The 20,557-nt window shown below is 48.3% G+C and overlaps 1 long non-coding RNA gene across 1 annotated transcript in view; it reads left to right on the top strand.

The window, feature by feature from the left end:
• Positions 1–20,557, top strand: part of LOC146870615 (uncharacterized) — a 466,635-nt gene that overhangs the window by 77,781 nt on the left and 368,297 nt on the right. The gene's annotated exons all lie outside the window — the stretch shown is intronic.

Genomic DNA, 20,557 nt, shown 5'->3' with positions numbered 1-20,557 from the left:
ATGCGGAGAGGCTGGACATGTCAGAGCGATGGTTGACAGAGGCAGAGGAGGCGCAGTCTACCCTAGACACTAATCATAAGCAGATGGGTAAGGTTCTGAAAATCCTACAAGATAAAACAGAGGATTTGGAGGCGCACTCTCGGCGATGTAATTTGCGCATCACGGGCCTTCCGGAGAACACCCAAATGGGCAGCATGGAGCTCTACGTTGAGCGGTTACTCAAATCTTTGCTGGGGGAGGCTTCCTTTTCGGATATGTTTGTGGTGGAGAGAGTGCACCGGTCACTGGGCCCAAAGCCCGCTCCTGGGGCTGCCCCAAGACCGATAATTGCTAAACTACTCAACTATCGCGACAGGGACGTTGCGTTGAGACTGGCCCGTGAGAAGCAGCCGCTGCGGCATGAGGGGTCCACCATATCACTGTTTCCGGACTTCACGGCCAGGGTTCAGGAGGCTAGGAAACTGTTTGCTCCACATAAGAGACAACTCCGAGACCAAGGTGTGGACTACGCTATGCTTTACCCGGCACGACTCTAGGTTAATAGACAGGGCCGATCCCACTTCTTCACTGATCCTAAGGCCCTGCAGTCGGCTATGAAGGGGTGGGCTGGAGAGCAGCGACATAGCCCGGCCAAACAGCGAAAGAGGAGGCGAGCGGCTTGATGGATGACCAGGACTGACACCTAATAGATACCCCTGAAGTGTTAAATACTGTAAGATGGGCGGATGTGGGGGGGTTGGGAGGGTGCTGTAGATTGTTTCATGAAGCATCAGATGTTTATGAGCGGGTGACTGGAGACCGACCGTGACTGATTCTGGGTCTTGGCTAGTACTGTGATGCTGATCTCTTGAAGGTGTGCTAGATGGAGGGCTGTTCTAAGATGGAGTGACTGGGTAAACATCCTGGGGCGACATGTTTGTTCACCGCTTGTCAAGAAGGAGGGCATGTGGAGATACCGCATTAGTAGAAGGTCCACTGGGTTCTAGAAAAATATTTTTGGGGGGTTGGCACATGTTATGTTGCACTGCTCATTGGGGAATGTTTTTTACAGCAATATGCCCTTATTAGGGGCTTGTAATGATGCAGAGATACAGTTGTAATCATTTTATGACGGTGTGCGGAGTGGGTCTTTATTTCAACTGCATTTTAGTGCTTTTCGTTTGAGCAACCTCCTCCCATGCGTGAATCACACTGGGGAATGGTTTTTTTTGGTAGGAGGGTGGGGTCAGGAGGGGTTTGGGGTTTTGAGAAGTTTTGCCGTGGCCAAGTTGGGGCTGGTCTGACGTGGTTGGGGGGTGTGGTGGGGTTGATTTTGGGATTGTCATTTTTTGAGTGTGAAAACTACAGTCCGAATGTTCACCATGGTGTTTTGTTGTTTTTAGGCCATGTTAGGTCTGATATGTTAGGGCTTGGATGGGGGGGACAGTAATGAGACTGGCAAATGCAAAGCTTTGTGTGATCGTTTCTTGTGTTATGCAGCTCGGCAGGATTGGAGATGTACTATAATGAGCATCCAATTGACAACACATTTAGAGCACATATGACGGGCAGTACTGAACATGATGGGGCGACTGACCCAGATACACTGACGGTGCTCACGTGGAATGTCCGAGGTTTAAACGACTATCGGAAAACTCGGAAGGTGCTAAGCTATCTACATCGGCACAAAGTTGACATAGCTCTTTTGCAGGAGACGCATCTCCCAGTTGACAGCCCGGTTTTGCGCACCAGGGGACTACTCGGTCATATACACGCATCTGGTTTCACCACGCATGAGAGGGGAGTCTTGACATGGGCTAACCCCAAGAAGGCCATACAACTGACGCCACTGGCGACGGATAGGGAGGGGCGGTATGTGCTCACTAAATGCAGCAGCAAAGGATTCGACATGTACATCCTAAACGTTTATGGCCCTAATTATAACAATCCAGACTTCTATCGTAAACTTACTGACCTCGCCGTCTCTCACCCGACGATGCAGTTTCTGTGGGGAGGTGATTTCAATTTTGTTAGAAACCCGCTAGTTGATAGGTCGGATGGCCCGGACAGGCGTGTGTTGGCCTCGGCCGATGTGGTTGACTCTTCCCTGATTCGGCTGGATATGTGTGACGTGTGGCGCACTCGGCATGCGCAGCAAGGGGGCTTTATGCATTATTCGGCGTACCATAACATGCATACCAGAATAGATTACTGGTTTGCCTCTAGACAGTTGTTGCCGTGTATACAGTCCTGCTTGATCATGCCACGTACATTTTCCGACCATTCCCCCCTTCTGATGGCTTTATCTGCTCCTAAAGCGAGAACGTCACCGTTCATGTGGCGCTTCCCCCCATAATCCCTACTGGACGCGGTTTTTAAAGACGAAATGGCCACAGCAATCGAGACGTTCTTTGAGAGGAATGTCGGGTCGGTTGACTCAACTCAAACAGTCTGGGAAGCTTTTAAAGTATACATCCGAGGGGTTGCTATATCTAAACATGCGGGGGTCCTTAAATCGATACGTAATAGGCTTTCAGAGTTGGAACGCACGATTAAAAGGCTGGAGTCCTCTCTGCTAGACGACCCTGATGGTGACAGTCAAGCTGCGTTGACGAAAGCCCTACAAGACTATAATGAGGAAGCGGACGCGGAAGATAAACATCTTGGGAAGTACCCCACTGCTCGTTCCTATGGTGAAAGGCCGGGAGCGGTATTAGCGCGACTAGAGCGGCAGAGCAGAAACGCCTCTGCGATCCCGGGAATCAAGGAGCCGGATGGGGACACTTACCTTACTGACGCCCAGGTGGCAGAGAAATTCAGGGGTTATTACTCGGACTTATATTCTTCGAGAGGTTGTAGGCCACATGAACAAATATTAGACTACCTGGAGCATATCAAACTACCGTGGCTGTCTAATTGGCACCGGGAGTTTTTGATGATACCGATTGAGCGCGATTAAATTTTGCTAGCGCTATCTGGTATGAGAGCAGTCAGCGCTCCGGGCGGCGATGGCCTTACTGTTGCATTTTATAAAGCGTTCATTGACCTGGTAGTGCCGCACTTACTTACCCTGTTCGAGGATATGTGCACTTCAGGTGTGATGCCTCCTTCGATGAATGAAGCTGTCATAGTTGCTATCCTTAAGCCGGGTAAGGCACCGGATGACTGAGTCTCATTCAGGCCTCTGTCTCTGCTCAACGTAGATACTAAAATCTTCGTGAAATTGCTTGCTAACCGACTGCTGCCCTTAGCTACGACTCTGATAGCTCCGGAACAGACCGGCTTCGTGCCTAATCGAAATCTGACATATAACCTGCGCACTGTCTTTGCGGCCTTCCAACACACCAGATCGGAGGTGCCGGCGATAGCTGTGTTTTTAGATATGGAGAAGGCGTTTGACTCTGTTGAATGGCCCTTCTTACGGCACGTCCTTACTCGCATGGGGGTGGGTGAGGTCTTCTTACAACTTATCGCTGTCCTCTATCACTCTCCCACAGCACGTATCAAAATAGGATCTGTAGTTACGTCTCCTATAAAGATATGCAGAGGCACAAGACAGGGCTGCCCCTTATCTCCCATACTGTATGCCCTGGTGGCTGAGCCTCTGGCATGCGCCCTTCGGGAATACCATAGTCACAGAGGGATACGCTTCCCGAATTATCATCTGATAGTATCTACCTATGCGGATGATACTTTGCTTTACGTCCACAACCCGGACACTAATCTATCACCAGTCTTGAGGGAGATAGTGCTCTATGGCTCCTTATCTGGGCTCCGGGTCAACTGGCATAAATCGGTCATGTTCCCCCATACGCCAGCCACAGCTCCTATTGAGCCTGAATATCCACTGCAGTGGACTACCGATGCGGTGCACTATTTGGGGATTATGCTGCACATGGACTCTGAGGTGGTGCTTAGGGAAAACTATGGGGTTGCAGTTTCTAAGTTGGAGGATGAGGTTGCGTGGTGGGTAAAACTCCCCTTGTCACTGATGGGTAGAGTATCCTTAATGAAAATGGTCGTACTGCCCAGATTTCTCTTCCTGTTTGTAAATATACCCATGGTGCTGCCTTGAGCACTATTCCAGCGGCTACAAACCCTTTTGGTACACTTGGCATGGGCTGGTAAGCAACCACGGGTAGCCTGGCACATGATGACACTACCTTACTCGCTGGGAGGCTTGGGAGCGCCTGACTTGGCACTATACTACAGAGCTGCCCAAAGCTCCCATGCCTATTACTGGATGCGTGGCCCGACAGACCTCCCCCATGTGCGTATAGAGACAATACGTGCAGACCCTACACTGCTGCCGGCTTTGCTCTTTACTATGTCAGATAGGCGCACGTGCATTTTGCAATCTCTTAACTCCGTTGCACACGCCTGGCAGTATTTATTGTCTATGCAGGCGGGGAACATATTATACTCACCGGCGGCCCGGCTGGAATGGTGTCACTGGCTTACGCCGTGTAGAGAGAAGGGTGTCATAGCTGCTATACAATCCCTCGGAGTACAGACTGTGGGAGACCTCTTCCATGACGGGCCGGCCCGTACGTGGTCGGACATGCTGAAAGACGAGTTGCCCTCCCCCTCACTACTGGTACAATTTCAATTCCACAGGGTTCGTCATGCGCTAATGGAACTGCTGGGTGATGAGATGGAAGAACCTCCTGAGGTCTTAGCCCTTACAGCAATTATTAAAGCTAAAACTCCGGCTAAGATGGTCTCACGGATATACAACATCTCCATAGCAGTCAGGGGATGCAAGTACACTAAATCTAGGCTGGCCTGGCAACGTGATTTACAAATTGACCTCTCTGATGATAAGTGGTCCTACTGCTGCATGTGCACAAGGCGGGTTTCCCTGAATTGCCAACACAGGCTGGTTCATTTCAAATTTCTCAATAGGGTATACTACAACCCGGAGCGGCTCCACTGCTATGGACTGCATGAGGATCCCAGATGCGAGAGATGTGGCACGCAGGTTGCGGATTTCTTCCATTTGGCCTGGACGTGTCCGGGGATTGCTAATTTTTGGGGAGCGGTCTTTGTTGAACTTAGCCGGCTTACGGAGTTGACGCTGACACCTGACCCTCTGCTGGCACTGCTTGGGTACTCTAAGCCCATCCCCAGGACTGCCAGACGTTTGTTGGACATGGCAATGCTACTGGTTAAGCGATGTGTGGCGATGTGCTGGATTCGGGACCCCACACCGACTGTAACACAGTGGGCCAAAGACATGACTTTTTGCTGCACAGAGACTGAAAACTACAGCGAGATGCTCCCGCCACGCAACCGCCCAAAGAACTTTTGGGCCCTATACAAAAGGGATGACACGCCTCGCTGCCTCTGACTCTGGCGCTGAGGCTGAGGATCAGCGGTCGGCCACATAAGGCCAGTCGAGACTACTGTGGTAACTGACCGAGGCCTTCAGTTCCCCCCCCCCACCCATTTACCTCCTCCTCCCCCCTTCCCTCCTCCCCTCCCTCCCCCCCTTCATCATCCGAGTTGAGTGAGGCACTTGGCATTCTGGGAGAGGCTGTCGTCATGATGTGCATGGTTAAGAATTCTTGGGTGCATCTCCTGTCCCATTAGTTCTTTTCTTGCACGGATACTGCTGTACGCTGCTGCATGTACTTGATCTACACTGTAATGCCATTGATTATAATGATTTGTCACTGTCTCTGTCTGGTTATAATAAAATTTAATAAAGATGCTAGCTAAAGATGCATTCCTCTAAAAATATAAGTTAAAAGTATGCCAATTCAGACTACACTATTTTGACTATTATTCTTTTGTTTGACCTTGAATGTGAGATAACAAGGCACTTGTTCTAGACTGATATTGCATCAGGTGTTTTGTTGATATGTATATCTAAATGACTTGACACTTTCTTGGAAAGATAAGGGTAGATGACATCTGCATCAAAGGCGGACACATTGATGAATTTGCAAAAATACAGAAAATGGAGTTGCAATCAACTTAAAATGGAGTTGAGTCAAATGTCTTTACTGTATTACCTTCACCGGTGGAAACTTTGGTACTGTGGATAAGTCAGATGGTACATCTACACAATTTCTGAAGCTAGTTGTGTATAGGCAGCACCCTATTTAAAGTCATACATTTAAGCAGAGTATAACTTTAGTATGTGCTTTCCTTAATTTATATACCGCATTTGCTTTTGTATCATTACATAAGATGCCTACATTGAACCTTGCATCATCTCCCCAACCGTTTATGGTTAGTAAGGGTAACCCATACCAAAAGTGGAAAGAATGAAAAATACATTTTATTAACTATTTGTCTTCCTTTGATAATGAGGGGTTTACACCTGAAACGAAAAAGAAAATATTACTACATTGTTTAGGTCCACGAGGGTTAGAAATTTACAATTGCATAGAAATAAAATATCTAGGTCGGGCGATAAAGGGTGAGAGAAGATTCACTGAACCATAACGTATTAAACAGATATCATGCATTGCTGCATTGTTAAGCAATGGTAAGATATGACATGTCAGCAGGATGTCCTTATTTAAAGGAAAAAATAATTGAACCAGCTGTAGATAAGTATGACTGGTTGGGGTGCCGCTCGTAGGCGAGGACATTCTCTGTTTTAAATCCTTTTAACTCGCAACTGCCCCGGAGGAGCTGACTGGGCATACTTCATAGCGCTACATACCTTCCAAGGCTCCATCGTTGCTGGGACTGCGAGGACCAGTGTGCTTTGCCAGGTCTTTGCTCACCGCACCTGGGTCCTCTTCCTGGCTCCACCTCTCACTTCTTTCGGCTACATAACGCCTCGCGGCCCCCGCTTCGCGGGAGCCGCTCGTAGGCGAGGACATTCTCTGTTTTAAATCCTTTTAACTCGCAACTGCCCCGGAGGAGCTGAATGGGCATACTTCATAGCGCTACATACCTTCCAAGGCTGCCATCGTCGCTGGGACTGCGAGGACCAGTGTGCTTTGCCAGGTCTTTGCTCACCGCACCTGGGTCCTCTTCCTGGCTCCACCTCTCACTTCTTTCGGCTACATACCGCCTTGCGGCCCCCGCTTCGCGGGTGCCGCTCGTAGGCGAGGACATTCTCTGTTTTAAATCCTTTTAACTCGCAACTGCCCCGGAGGAGCTGACTGGGCATACTTCATAGCTCTACATACCTTCCAAGGCTGCCATCGTTGCTGGGACTGCGAGGACCAGTGTGCTTTGCCAGGTCTTTGCTCACCGCACCTGGGTCCTCTTCCTGGCTCCACCTCTCACTTCTTTCGGCTACATAACGCCTTGCGGCCCCCGCTTCGCGGGAGCCGCTTGTAGGCGAGGACATTCTCTGTTTTAAATCCTTTTAACTCGCAACTGCCCCGGAGGAGCTGACTGGGCATACTTCATAGCGCTACATACCTTCCAAGGCTGCCATTGTTGCTGGGACTGCGAGTACCAGTGTGCTTTGCCAGGTCTTTGCTCACCGCACCTGGGTCCTCTTCCTGGCTCCACCTCTCTCCGCTATATTACTCACGCCCACCATCGCGTGAGCGGGAAGCGTGCGGGGCGCAGGCCGGACAAAGGGCGGGCCCGTTTAAGCACGGACAAGACCGGACCGGGCCCCCCCTCTTTGCTCTCCTACTTCGTTGCTGCTGTGGCGCAACTCGCTTGATACCATCGATACCCGAGGTATACCTACAAAAGTACAATCCATGGTTGCTGGTACTTTGGACAGTTTTATTATTAGGGCAAATTCCATTGTCGAAAACGAACTGAATATGCTAGATAGGCGCCTGTCCGACAGGATTACTAGTACTAGAAGGTCTTCGTTGGGTTTACTTGCATCTGCCAGGACCCCTTCCAAATTGGATGACTCACATATAGCTCTCATGGACAGTATCGATCAAACAATTGATTCGGTTATCCAAGATCTCAGGCCGAGCACTTTCTCACGTAGAGATACACTCCAACCTATCCCTGAGTGTATACCCCCTCCCACACTTGAAATACCATCTGATCTAAGGAGGAATTCCAGGTCGCTTCGTGCTCAAGTGCTACGCCAGGGTGCAGTCCCAAAAAGAAAACGAGAGGGGAAGTCCAAACGGGGAAAAAAAGCGAGATTGGATTGCTCTCACATTAATGTATCAAGTACACCACCTGTAACGGTTACCAGCCCAGTTTTAGATCCCATGATAACACCTACTCTAACCCGAGTACATACCCCTCCTCAATCCCGGTCTTCGTTGCCTTCCCCAAATTTGGGAGAAGGGTCTGAGGGGGGGAATGTCTGTCTTATAAATACTCTAAATAACGTCCTGACGGGATTTCTCACCTCCCTGATGGCTAGGTTTGATACCATTGATGTAAGGTTAAAAGAAATAGAAAGGGTTATAGCAGCTACAGCTAGTCCCTTGGGGAATAGAGACAAAGTCCACAATGTGCCCGCGAAGAATACGGGTGATTCTCTGCTCCCTTCTTCTTCTAATTCTATACCTATGTCAAACCTTTCTGCTAGAACTGAATCTATCCCATCTAGACTATTACCATCTATACCTAACTCTCCTCTTCCTATCACTCCTATCCCTTTGTCTGCTCAGGGCCAATCGCTCACTTCGCTAGGGAGTCCTGTGCGAGTATCTAGACCAAACCCAACAGAAGTAGGGCAAATCTTGAGGGATTCTGGTGACCGCATCCATCAAGAAGTGGCCAGTGTAAAACGGAAAAATGTAATAAATCTTCCCCCTGAAGCACCGCCCTATGTTATAATTTTAAGTGGTGTTCCAGAGCTTGCTAATCCCGCCTTAGCTTAGAAAGTTATGCCTCTCTTAAAAACAAACTGACTAGTTGGCTAAATACGCATAGGCCTCTCCCCCCAAATATGAGTTCTGAGGTTCTAATGGTCAGGAGGGTTTCCTGGTTAGAAGGTACTATAAAGAAAATCGGGGGCGACTGTATTTTGGTGAATTTTAGCAATCCCCAGACGGCATCATACATCTGTAATTGGCTGGGTAATACGGGAGGTACCTCCATCAAATCCCTCCCACTGTCTTTTTTCTATCCTCCAACAAATATCTACACCCAGTCTGAGAATGCCGAAAACTGGATTAGGGTCGGACCCAGCCCAAATAGCAGAAGATAGAGGCACATTCGTTTTGATGTGCCCACACGAGGTGATTATTTGTGTACCAATAGGTACAGCTGCCTTGAAGAGGTTGACTGACTGAGTCGAGTGGATGGTATTTGCAATCCCCCTACTGAGGTTGTGTCCTCTCTCAAGCTACAGTCTCCCCGTCTTGCCCTTGTTGATACCCTCCCAACTTCTTTGATGAATTCTAGTGAACCACTTGCGCGTAAAAAATCTCATGTTACTGCAAATGTTGCATCTATATATAAAATCCTCTCGTGGAACATAGCTGGTCTAGCCAACAAACTCACTTGCCCTGTATGGGGCTCTTTTATAGACCTCCACCACATATGTTGTTTCCAAGAAACATGGGCAAGGCAAGAACATTTTCGTATGGGGTTTGCTTCCTTTTCTATTCCGGCCAGGTGGGGAGGCAGAGGACGCCCTTCAGGTGGTTTAACCATCTGGGTTGCTACCCATTTGGGTTGCAGTGCTAGGATTCTAGAAACAGGGTCCGATGATGTTCTCTGCTTGTTACTGGATTGGCGGATAGGCCTTAAGCTAGCGGTGATCAACGTGTATTCAAGACCCGTGAATCTATGTGCGGAATCTGGGGTTATTGATGTTTTATCAAATGTTTTAACTAAGATCCCCGAGGGTACAATGTTTGTTATAGGTGGAGATTTTAACTCTCACTTTGAACCTCTTCAGGGGCTGTTGGACCAAATAAATCAAGAGGAGGATGAAATATGGCATATTCCACATGTGGCAGGCCCAATGGTAAGGTCTAGGGCCCCCCTGGCCGTTCAAATTACCTCACTAACGATGGCCCATTCGATTAGGGCCTGCAATGGTCGAACAGTATCTGACAATCCTTCAAGGCCTACGTATAACAAGCCGGGGAGGGAGGCCAGACTTGACTATATCTTCGTCCAGTGTAAGGAGTGGAACAGAGTCTCTGACTTTAAGGTGGTATCTAGGGGGGAGAGTGACCACAATCCCTTGATATTGGATTTTTCTCTACTAGGCCTGTGCCCTGGTGATTCTTTGCCACTACCCAAATCTGCGGCATCAAACAGAGCTATTGTGACCAACAATAAACGTAGAGTTAAATGGGCTAAATTGGCGGGTAATCCAGGGGGAATATCTCAAGCGTATGCAAGGTTTAGTCCAGCATTGGATGATGTACTTATCCTTATGGAGCAGCATTCTTCCCCTGATTCTTATGGAAAATTGGCTGATGTAAACAAAGCATTATTTACCAGCCTAGCAGATATATTGAATCCGATCGTCCCCTGTACGAAAAGGACATGCAGACGGTACCAATGGTATAACAGGGCATGTAGATCGGCTAAGAGTGACCTGCTGGATGCATTAAAAAGGAAGGCTAGCAGGGATGTTATCCAACACAAGAGACAAATTTATCGGAATTTAATACATTATGCCAAGCTTGAGTGGGCTACAGAAAACTGGGTTAGGCTAACATCTGCCCTTCAGGCTAGAGATTCGCGGAGATTCTGGTTGATCGTGTCTACCGGCACAGTTGAACCTGATCCAGCAGTAAAACCAAACATTGCCCCTGAAATATGGGAAGAACATTTTATCTCCCTCTATAGGGGGGAACATCCCTGTTTGGACCCCCTTATGCCTGAGCCTTCTCTGTGCGATGTTGCTGGTCTAGAGCAGGTTAACTTTGCCTTGAGCGAGGTCCAACATGCCATATCTATGCTTCCCGCGGGCAAAGCACCTGGGTTGGATGGGGTTCCTGGTGACCTGTACAAACATGAACCCAGAGTCTGGGCGCCTTATCTCTCAATAATATTTAATGCAATTGCCGGGGGTATGCCAGTTCCCTCTACATATATAACCAAACACAAGAGCAACCCATATGTCCCTGTAAACTGGGTATTTTGCAGTAAGTAATAACAATGTCCACAAGGAACTTATTTAAAGTAATACATTTTTCAATAAAGAGTACAATTATATACTCATAACTGAATCAATCACAAGAACGAAAAGAAAATTATTTAAAATGGATTTGAGGCAGTAACCTGGACACTTGTTTACTTCAGCCAAAGTAAAATTAATTTATTTTGCGAATAGCAATTTCTTCACATAAACATTCAAGGTCAAGTTTTTGACATTATAGGCACAATAATGGAAAGTGCAAAAGTGAACCCAGTGAAGTGATTATAGCCTTCAAAGTGAAAGATAAGTGAAAAAGAATTCAAGGAAGGTCTTAAAAACAATGAGAGGCATTCAACAATAGCATAAGTTTTTCTCGCTCTCTCTTAGTTTGTGTCGACGACGTTTCAACCCACATTGGATAAGGGGTCTCTTCAGAACAGTTATCTGGGAACAAAAATAAGAGTTGTGTAAGTGCCAATAATGTTGCAAGGCCGTCCGTAAAGGATATCACTGAGGTTACCGTTTCACTTACCTAATGATAAGGATAGTCTGATATTTCCAATTTTCTATATTCAACCACTGATCAGAACAGGGTTTGGAGGAACTTAGTCAATCCAGCCTAATTGAAATACATAATACCATATTAGTATCCTTAGACCTTCACTCAAGAGCCAACTTATTTAGCATCAAGAGATAATTAATTTCAGCCTAAGTATATGAAGGGTCTAAATACCCCACCTATCCTAAGATAAGTTGGAAACAATACTAAGAGAGAACTCTCTTAATTGAGCCCTCTTGCATAATCTCTTGTCTACCCCCTTAATGTCCTAGACATCTTCACCCTGATGGTATCCGTAAGGTTATTCGAATAAAATAGAGCATTAAAACGACACTCACATTTGTAGTAGAACAGTCTTGTCCATGACACTTCAAGATGGCCGCCATCCCTCCTCGAGCCAGTCCCCAGCTCGCTAATGGAGCCCTTGCCATTACAGTATACGTCCATTATACGTATTATATATGATACAGAGGAAGTTCCTGGGTAATACACCACAATCGTTTTATTAAAGACGAATTAGTACACGATGTACTAGCATTAAATACAGATCGCGACCGGTTAAGATGGCCGCCGTTTTCCTTAAGTATTACTTGAATTACGCATGCGCGGATATGGCGCCGTTTTCTATATCAATTAGTCTCACAATACACTCAGTATTGCACCGGATGAATGGAGACGCTTAAATCGCCGCCCAGAGATATCGTTTATTAAGTAAGTCACCGCTTGCCTTATATTCCTTAGTTTTGCGACCCCCATAGCTATTAGACAGCCTTTACAATTTCGCTGTTATTTTTCAGTTAACACTCTGCTGCTCACAAGTCATGGACAAGAACAAGACTGTTCTACTGCAAATGTGAGTGTCGTTTTAATACTCTATTTTATTCGAATAACCTTACGGATACCATCAGGGTGAAGATGTCTAGGACATTAAGGGGGTAGACAAGAGATTATGCAAGAGGGCTCAATTAAGAGAGTTCTCTCTTAGTATTGTTTCCAACTTATCTTAGGATAGGTGGGGTATTTAGACCCTTCATATACTTAGGCTGAAATTAATTATCTCTTGATGCTAAATAAGTTGGCTCTTGAGTGAAGGTCTAAGGATACTAATATGGTATTATGTATTTCAATTAGGCTGGATTGACTAAGTTCCTCCAAACCCTGTTCTGATCAGTGGTTGAATATAGAAAATTGGAAATATCAGACTATCCTTATCATTAGGTAAGTGAAACGGTAACCTCAGTGATATCCTTTACGGACGGCCTTGCAACATTATTGGCACTTACACAACTCTTATTTTAGTTCCCAGATAACTGTCCTGAAGAGACCCCTTATCCAATGTGGGTTGAAACGTCGTCGACACAAACTAAGAGAGAGCAAGAAAAACTTATGCTATTGTTGAATGCCTCTCATTGTTTTTAAGACCTTCCTTGAATTCTTTTTCACTTATCTTTCACTTTGAAGGCTATAATCACTTCACTGGGTTCACTTTTGCACTTTCCATTCTTGTGCCTATAATGTCAAAAACTTGACCTTGAATGTTTATGTGAAGAAATTGCTATTCGCAAAATAAATTAATTTTACTTCGGCTGAAGTAAACAAGTGTCCAGGTTACTGCCTCAAATCCATTTTAAATAATTTTCTTTTCGTTCTTGTGATTGATTCAGTTATGAGTATATAATAGTTCCCTCTACATGGCTTGGTGCAGAAGTAATCCCCATTTTCAAAAAGGGGTCGCCTTTGCTGCCCGGAAATTATAGGCCTATTAGCCTGATAGATGTTGCTCAGAAACTCTTTGCAAGGCTAATTCTAGACCGTCTATTGGACTGGATGGAGGAATTTGAGATCCTGAGCCATTACCAGGCGGGGTTCAGAAAGTGCGTCTCAACAACTGACCAGATCTTTAGATTGAGTATGCTCTTCTGGAAGACAGTTAAGGTGGAGGGGGGATCTCTTTATACTGTTTTTGTTGACCTGCGTGCGGCCTTCGATTTGGTCCCACGCAGGAAACTTTGGACTGTGTTGCAGAAATTTGGTGTCCCAGCACCTCTTTTGCAGATTATAGTTCGTCTCCATACCAATAATTTTGCTAGGGTCAGATGTGGGAGAGAAGGAGACCTATCATCTAGTTTTTCCGTTGGCAGGGGGGTAAGGCAGGGGTGTGTTTTGGCACCAACCCTGTTTTGCCTCTATGTAAACAGACTCAGTTCCCATCTGAACGAGGTCCCAAACAGAGACGCTCCAAGACTCGCTGGTACAGGGATCTCAGCTATTATGTTTGCTGATGATACCCTGCTACTCGCCAAGACACCTATGGGCGTCCAACGACTCTTGGATGGTTTTGTCTCTTTTTGTTCTGATCGGGGGCTAGAGATCAACACGGCTAAAACAAAATTTATGATCTTTATCCCCCCTAAGTCATCTCGCCCTAACCCGGTTATTCATGGTGTCAGTCTTGAGAGAGTTCACACTTTTGAGTACTTGGGATTGACGTTAAATGAAAAGTTGACTTGGTCTCATCACCAGACTAAATCAAATGTAAAGTTAACCCAAAAGGTGGGGGGTATTCTAAATTTATGGAATAAATCCATGACACATCCCATTGGTCCCCCACTTGAAATCTATAAAATGCAGGCGCGTGGGGCAATAACTTACGGTGGTGAATTGTGGGGCCATAATTGTGCCCCTGAAATTGTTGCAACGGAAAACAAGTTTCTACGGAACTTGGCCGCTCTACCATTGAGCTCACCACTTCTCCCTCTCAGACTTGATCTGGGATTAAGATCAGTAAAGGAGGAATTAGGTTTGAAGCCCTTAACTTTCTGGAGGCGACTTTGGGCAACCCCCGAACTCTCGAGTTATCGGTGTGAATTCATGGAATTATATCAACATTCAACTGTACGGAAAATTCCATGGCTTAACTATATAAAGGTTGAATTAGCTAGGTTGGGTTTATCGGCCTTGTGGACAAATCCGCAAGAGGCCTGCAGTACTATATCCCGCAAAGATTTGGTTACAACGTACTATGATCGCAATTTGACTGCTTCGTTAGCAAGTGATACACTGGGGAGAATGTCTAGCACATTTTTAACAATGAAGGATTACTATAAGCTGGAGACAGTCCTGGATGACATTAACCCCATCGGTCTCAGGAAAATATTTCTCCAATGGAGACATAATGCTTTGCCAATTAGAGCCCTTACTAGCAGTTGGCACCCACCTACTTCCAAAAATTGTCCAGCTTGTACTGAAGAGCTGGAGAATGATATTCATCTAATGTTTTTTTGCCCATCCTATGTGAAATCTAGGAAAAAGTGGATTATTCGCATTTGCAGAAATTGGGGTTTTAGGCATCATTTGGATGCCTACCGATTAATGAAATCTGATTTATCCCCTCTAACTGTATTTGCTGTCAGCAAGTATCTAGCTGCTGTGTGGAATATTAGAAGAACTTTTTTGACAAAATGATATTTTATTTGCCATACATGAAGTTCTTATTCTTGGGTAATATTCTTGTAGATGACGTAATTTTCTTTCCTTTTCCAGTATGTTTTAGTTACTGTGTATAGATTTGGTGTTATTTGTATTGTATTTCTTTTATGATTTTATAAAGTCGAAATAAAGATCACGAAACGAAACGTTAACAAAGATGTTGGTGTGCCGGAAGGTAATGATATGGGTGCAGCTGCTGTTCATAATTCTACTAAAAAAGGAAGTGAACTGCAAAATTAAAATTTGGATGCACCAGCCACTGGAGATATACTAAATAGAGGGGAATCTTCTATAGCTATAGATGCTCTAGATATCAATAAAAGTAAGAATGGAGGCTCTCCAGAGGATATTAAAGTGAGGTCCGGAAGGATGATAATCAAGCCGCAACATTTCAATGATATTGGGCCATGTAGGAACCCGGGGTCACCAGGCCCTATAGGCGGTAGCGTGGCGCGAGCCGGTCGGGCAACCAGAGGGCTATGTGTTAAGCAACCATATACCACACGCTTCTCATGGGCTAGGAACACACACAATAAGGGACGCCACACCGTTCAATTATGCAAATACTTCAAGTTTATCCAAGTTTAGTTGGTCAGATGCAGTTCAGGAAATAACAAGGTAATACATGAATTATAATACCATCATGACATTACATTCGACACTCTGGGTGATACTTATGCAGTGCCTAACCTTGTTCTAGCGCTGTGCGCGCTTACGTAAAGTCTTTCCCTGAACGGGCCGTCTAACTAAGCATGATACTTGAACGGGGACACATTGGGCTCACTAACATGGCGCCTGTGGAACTGAGCGCTCCTCGTAATCAATGGCCCCTAATCCTGTGAAGTAAAGCATATGAAACAAAGCGCTACGCGCAACCATTTGTAGGTAATTACAGTCGAGCAGAGCATATAATACAATACGTTACTCGTGATCCTGGTGTAGAATTTCCTTCGTGCAGAACATAAAACACAATGCGCTACGCGCATCCCTTAGCATGTAATTACTGCCGAGTAGAGCATATAACACAAGGCGCTACTCGCATTTCCTGGCAAAACAATTACTATCGAGTAGAGCATGGAACACAGTGCGCTACTCGCATTTCCTGGCAAACAACTTCGTTCGAGTAGAGCATGTAACACAAGGCGCTACTCGCATTTCCTTTTAAGGTAATCACTATCGAGTAGAGCATATAACACAAGGCACTACTCGCGATCGCGGGCATGTGAATACTTTCGAGCGGAACAGGTCATACAGTGCGCTACTCGCATCCCTTGTCACTCCAGCGGGGGAAGCAGGGTCGGTGGCGGGAAGCGCCACACGAGGGTAATGTTAGTCAGTTCCTTTAGGCGGCTTCCAGCGGGGAGACTGACAGGACTTGCGGAGCGGGTCCCTATGCTCCGGTGCAGTTCACTAAGCACCGCTCTCAGTCTTACAGAAGGGGGGACACGGACAGGATCCCTCGGCGGGGTCTCTCCGTCGCGCAGGCAGGGGAGGGGATTCCCACGGAGGGGACGACCCGGGCCAAGTGCGGTGCGGTTTCCGGACCAGCAGGGGGCGCACAAGGGGGGATCTCGGCCTCCGGGCTTACCTCCGTCTCGGCGTCAGCAGGCGTCCGTCCTCATGGCGTTGGGGGAACTCGGCCCCGACCTTGCGCACCTCCTCACTCGGCTGCGACGGCAGCGACGGGGCCCCGGGCTTCTCCTGGGCCTCGCGACACAGCAGGGCACTCCTCCAGGCCTCCAGGCCGCAGCGGTGAGCGCGCTGGCTTCGTCGTCGCAGGGGGGGGCTCAAATTAAGGATGGGGTAAAGTGCTCAGCGGAGCACGCTGCCGGGGGTCCCAGACCAGGGTAGGAAGCGCGGGGGTCACAGCGCTAGTTCCTGGTCGATCCCCGGTGTCTTGGCAATCGGCTTAGTATTTTGTTCACTAGAGTAGCTTGGACACGCAGTCTCAGCTCTGGCATTCAAGGCTTACAGCTCGCTCTTGTCATGCAGTTTCAGTTCTTGAAGTTAGATTTCAGTTCTCAGTTGACAGATGAAGTCTTGCGGCGCAGATGTATCTGGCGCCCTTAAGGGGTTCTGTTACAGGGGTAGGGATGGAGAGGGCGACTAGATCCTTCCTAGTCAGGTTGGCAGAGAGTCCCTGGGTCCTCCTACTACTGGGCAAGATCAGTGGGATTCACAGGGCACCTCACTCACTTAAGAGGCAGTACCTAAATCCTGTCACTCTCAGAGGCATAAGTCCCTGGCTAGGCCCTACCGCCTACACTCCTGGTGGATTCTTCCAGCTCTGCTTCACCCCAATGGCCAACTCACCACAAAAGCTTCCCTCCCACTCTTAAGTAGCCCTAGGTCAGGTGACCTCTAGCCAAGGCGGCAAAAGTAAAACCCCACCTCCCTTCTAGAAGGTTCCAGCTTCTTCCAGGAGCTTCCCCACTCTAACTATGGGACAAAAAGGCGGGCTGGTATCGCAACATTGTTGTGGGTCCCAGCCAGCTCCTGGCAGCTAGGGTGCTACTATCAAAAACGACCACCCTGCAGTAGCAGAGGTCTGTGGCAGCCATCTTGGGAGAAGTAAGCACCTGCACCTTAACACTACAAAAACGAAAAAAAAATGAGGGAAAAAGGGCCAAGTCCAACATAACCCCCTTCCAGCCGAAAGCCAGGGTAGACCGATCAATGCCTTGATGGTCTTCCCTGCTTGGGGCGAGAAAAGGTGGACGCAGGCCCGCAACGGCAGGAGCACCCGCAGGTTCTCCTCCGCTCTGGAACCCGATGGTTCCCTAACAAACCTCCCTGGACCAACGAAACCACCCCACTGGGGCTCCCTAGCTAGTTGTGGCCAGGACCGGCCCCTGGGCCGTCCAGGTGTCTCTGGCCCGGGTGATCTCGCGGAGTGGGGGGCAGTAGCCCCAGGCCTGTAGTGCCTGTTGACCACTCCGGTCCTCCTCCTTGCAGTCCTAAACTGCCTCTGGTCCTTCCTCCTGGGGTTCACACCCTTAGGCTGACCAGCCTTCAGGGGCGAGGCTCTACTCCCCCTAACTCTCCTTCTGGGGTTCCTCACCCTACCCTGCGAGGCACCCTCAGACCACCACTTCCTCCTCAGTCTAGGGCCTTGACCCTTCAACTGATTCCTCAACCTAGGGTCTAAACCCTTAGGCTGAGTCGGTGCCCGAGGCGAGACCTTCCTCCCTCTGCACCCCCTCCCAGAGTTCCGCACCCTCCCACCGGGAAAGGTACCCCTGGAAGTCAATCCTGGGGGGACACTGCTGATAGATGTCCCACTCGCCAGGTCAGGCAACCCCTGAGCCTGGCACCCCAGCACAGGATCTAAACCCTGAAACTGGGCCAACCCCAGAACCTCAGGCGCGCTGGTTACAGTCGCCCTGGGTCCTCCTGACACTAGGGGCTCCCCTGCACTGGATGGCACATCGGGACAGCCTAGGCTCCCAACCTGGGGCTCCCTTACGGAACTCTCCAGGCCCTGAGACTTCGGTTGGGGCACCTCGGGACACCTCCCCGTCTCACGCCTTCCTACAGATAGGTCGTGAGGCCCTACAACCCTCTCTCCCTGGGACCTAGCTGGGCTATCTGCCACTTCTCCCACCTCGCTGGGTTGGGAGATCCCTGCACCACCCCCTTCAGGTTCACACCCCAATGCCTCCTCAGACACCCTGGTGATGTCATCCTGGGGAAAATAAACTTCTAGCTCCTGTGGAGCTTCCGGTATGCTGCCACCAGTGTCCTCACTGGACACACTCATCTGGAGGGCACGCAGCTCCAACTCCTTCATCCGAAGCTCGTGCGCCATCCTCCTCTCCTCCATTGCCCATTCCAATTTTGCTAATTCCTTTTCCTGTTCCAATCTGGCCATTTCTCTTTCTTTCTCCTGCCTGGCCAGTTCCCATTTTAACTGCCTCTCTTCCCTTCTGTCCTCATACTCCCTTGGAGACGCGCTCCTGCTAGACCCTGTCTTACTACTGGCCTCAGAACGTCTTCCTGGGGGCACATTCTCGGACATGTCTACATTCAGGATATCTAGGACTTCCTGGGCGCTCTCCTCCTGAGGTGCATCTGGCGCTTCCTGTCCCTCATCCCCTCTCCCTTCTGGGTGGGCTTCTACCCATGCCCTAATGGCGGTACGGAGTTCCGGCGCCTTGGCCCTCCGCATCCCAGGCACCCCCAACTCCTGCGCGAACTCCCTCAGTTGCCTCACAGTGTACCCCTCGAGGTCAGCTAGCCGGGATTCCATTCTGGCAGGTGGGGACCTAGACTCTAAGGAGAAAATTCCTAGGGTGTAGGCAACAGTCAATAGCTAACCAGGCTTCTTGCACTCTCTACCTGGACAGTGGAACTAATGATCCAGCAACAATGGTTTCTGAGCTGTGGAACAAAAAAAATGTAGGATAGGCGTTTAACTGTGGCGCCCTTCGCCTCACGGAAGGGTGCTGTATGGTCACAAGTCCCAAGGATCCCACCGCTGCCACCAATGTAGGAACCCGGGGTCACCAGGCCCTATAGGCGGTAGCGTGGCGCGAGCCGGTCGGGCAACCAGAGGGCTATGTGTTAAGCAACCATACACCACACGCTTCTCATGGGCTAGGAACACACACAATAAGGGACGCCACACCGTTCAATTATGCAAATACTTCAAGTTTATCCAAGTTTAGTTGGTCAGATGCAGTTCAGGAAATAACAAGGTAATACATGAATTATAATACCATCATGACATTACATTCGACACTCTGGGTGATACTTATGCAGTGCCTAACCTTGTTCTAGCGCTGTGCGCGCTTACGTAAAGTCTTTCCCTGAACGGGCCGTCTAACTAAGCATGATACTTGAACGGGGACACATTGGGCTCACTAACATGGCGCCTGTGGAACTGAGCGCTCCTCGTAATCAATGGCCCCTAATCCTGTGAAGTAAAGCATATGAAACAAAGCGCTACGCGCAACCATTTGTAGGTAATTACAGTCGAGCAGAGCATATAATACAATACGTTACTCGTGATCCTGGTGTAGAATTTCCTTCGTGCAGAACATAAAACACAATGCGCTACGCGCATCCCTTAGCATGTAATTACTGCCGAGTAGAGCATATAACACAAGGCGCTACTCGCATTTCCTGGCAAAACAATTACTATCGAGTAGAGCATGGAACACAGTGCGCTACTCGCATTTCCTGGCAAACAACTTCGTTCGAGTAGAGCATGTAACACAAGGCGCTACTCGCATTTCCTTTTAAGGTAATCACTATCGAGTAGAGCATATAACACAAGGCACTACTCGCGATCGCGGGCATGTGAATACTTTCGAGCGGAACAGGTCATACAGTGCGCTACTCGCATCCCTTGTCACTCCAGCGGGGGAAGCAGGGTCGGTGGCGGGAAGCGCCACACGAGGGTAATGTTAGTCAGTTCCTTTAGGCGGCTTCCAGCGGGGAGACTGACAGGACTTGCGGAGCGGGTCCCTATGCTCCGGTGCAGTTCACTAAGCACCGCTCTCAGTCTTACAGAAGGGGGGACACGG

This window comes from Triturus cristatus, chromosome 1_1, assembly GCF_964204655.1.
Source record: "Triturus cristatus chromosome 1_1, aTriCri1.1, whole genome shotgun sequence".
In the NCBI taxonomy this organism is placed as follows: domain Eukaryota; kingdom Metazoa; phylum Chordata; class Amphibia; order Caudata; family Salamandridae; genus Triturus; species Triturus cristatus.
The sequence above is the reverse complement of the archived record's forward strand: the minus strand, read 5'-3'. Positions and strand labels throughout refer to the sequence as shown.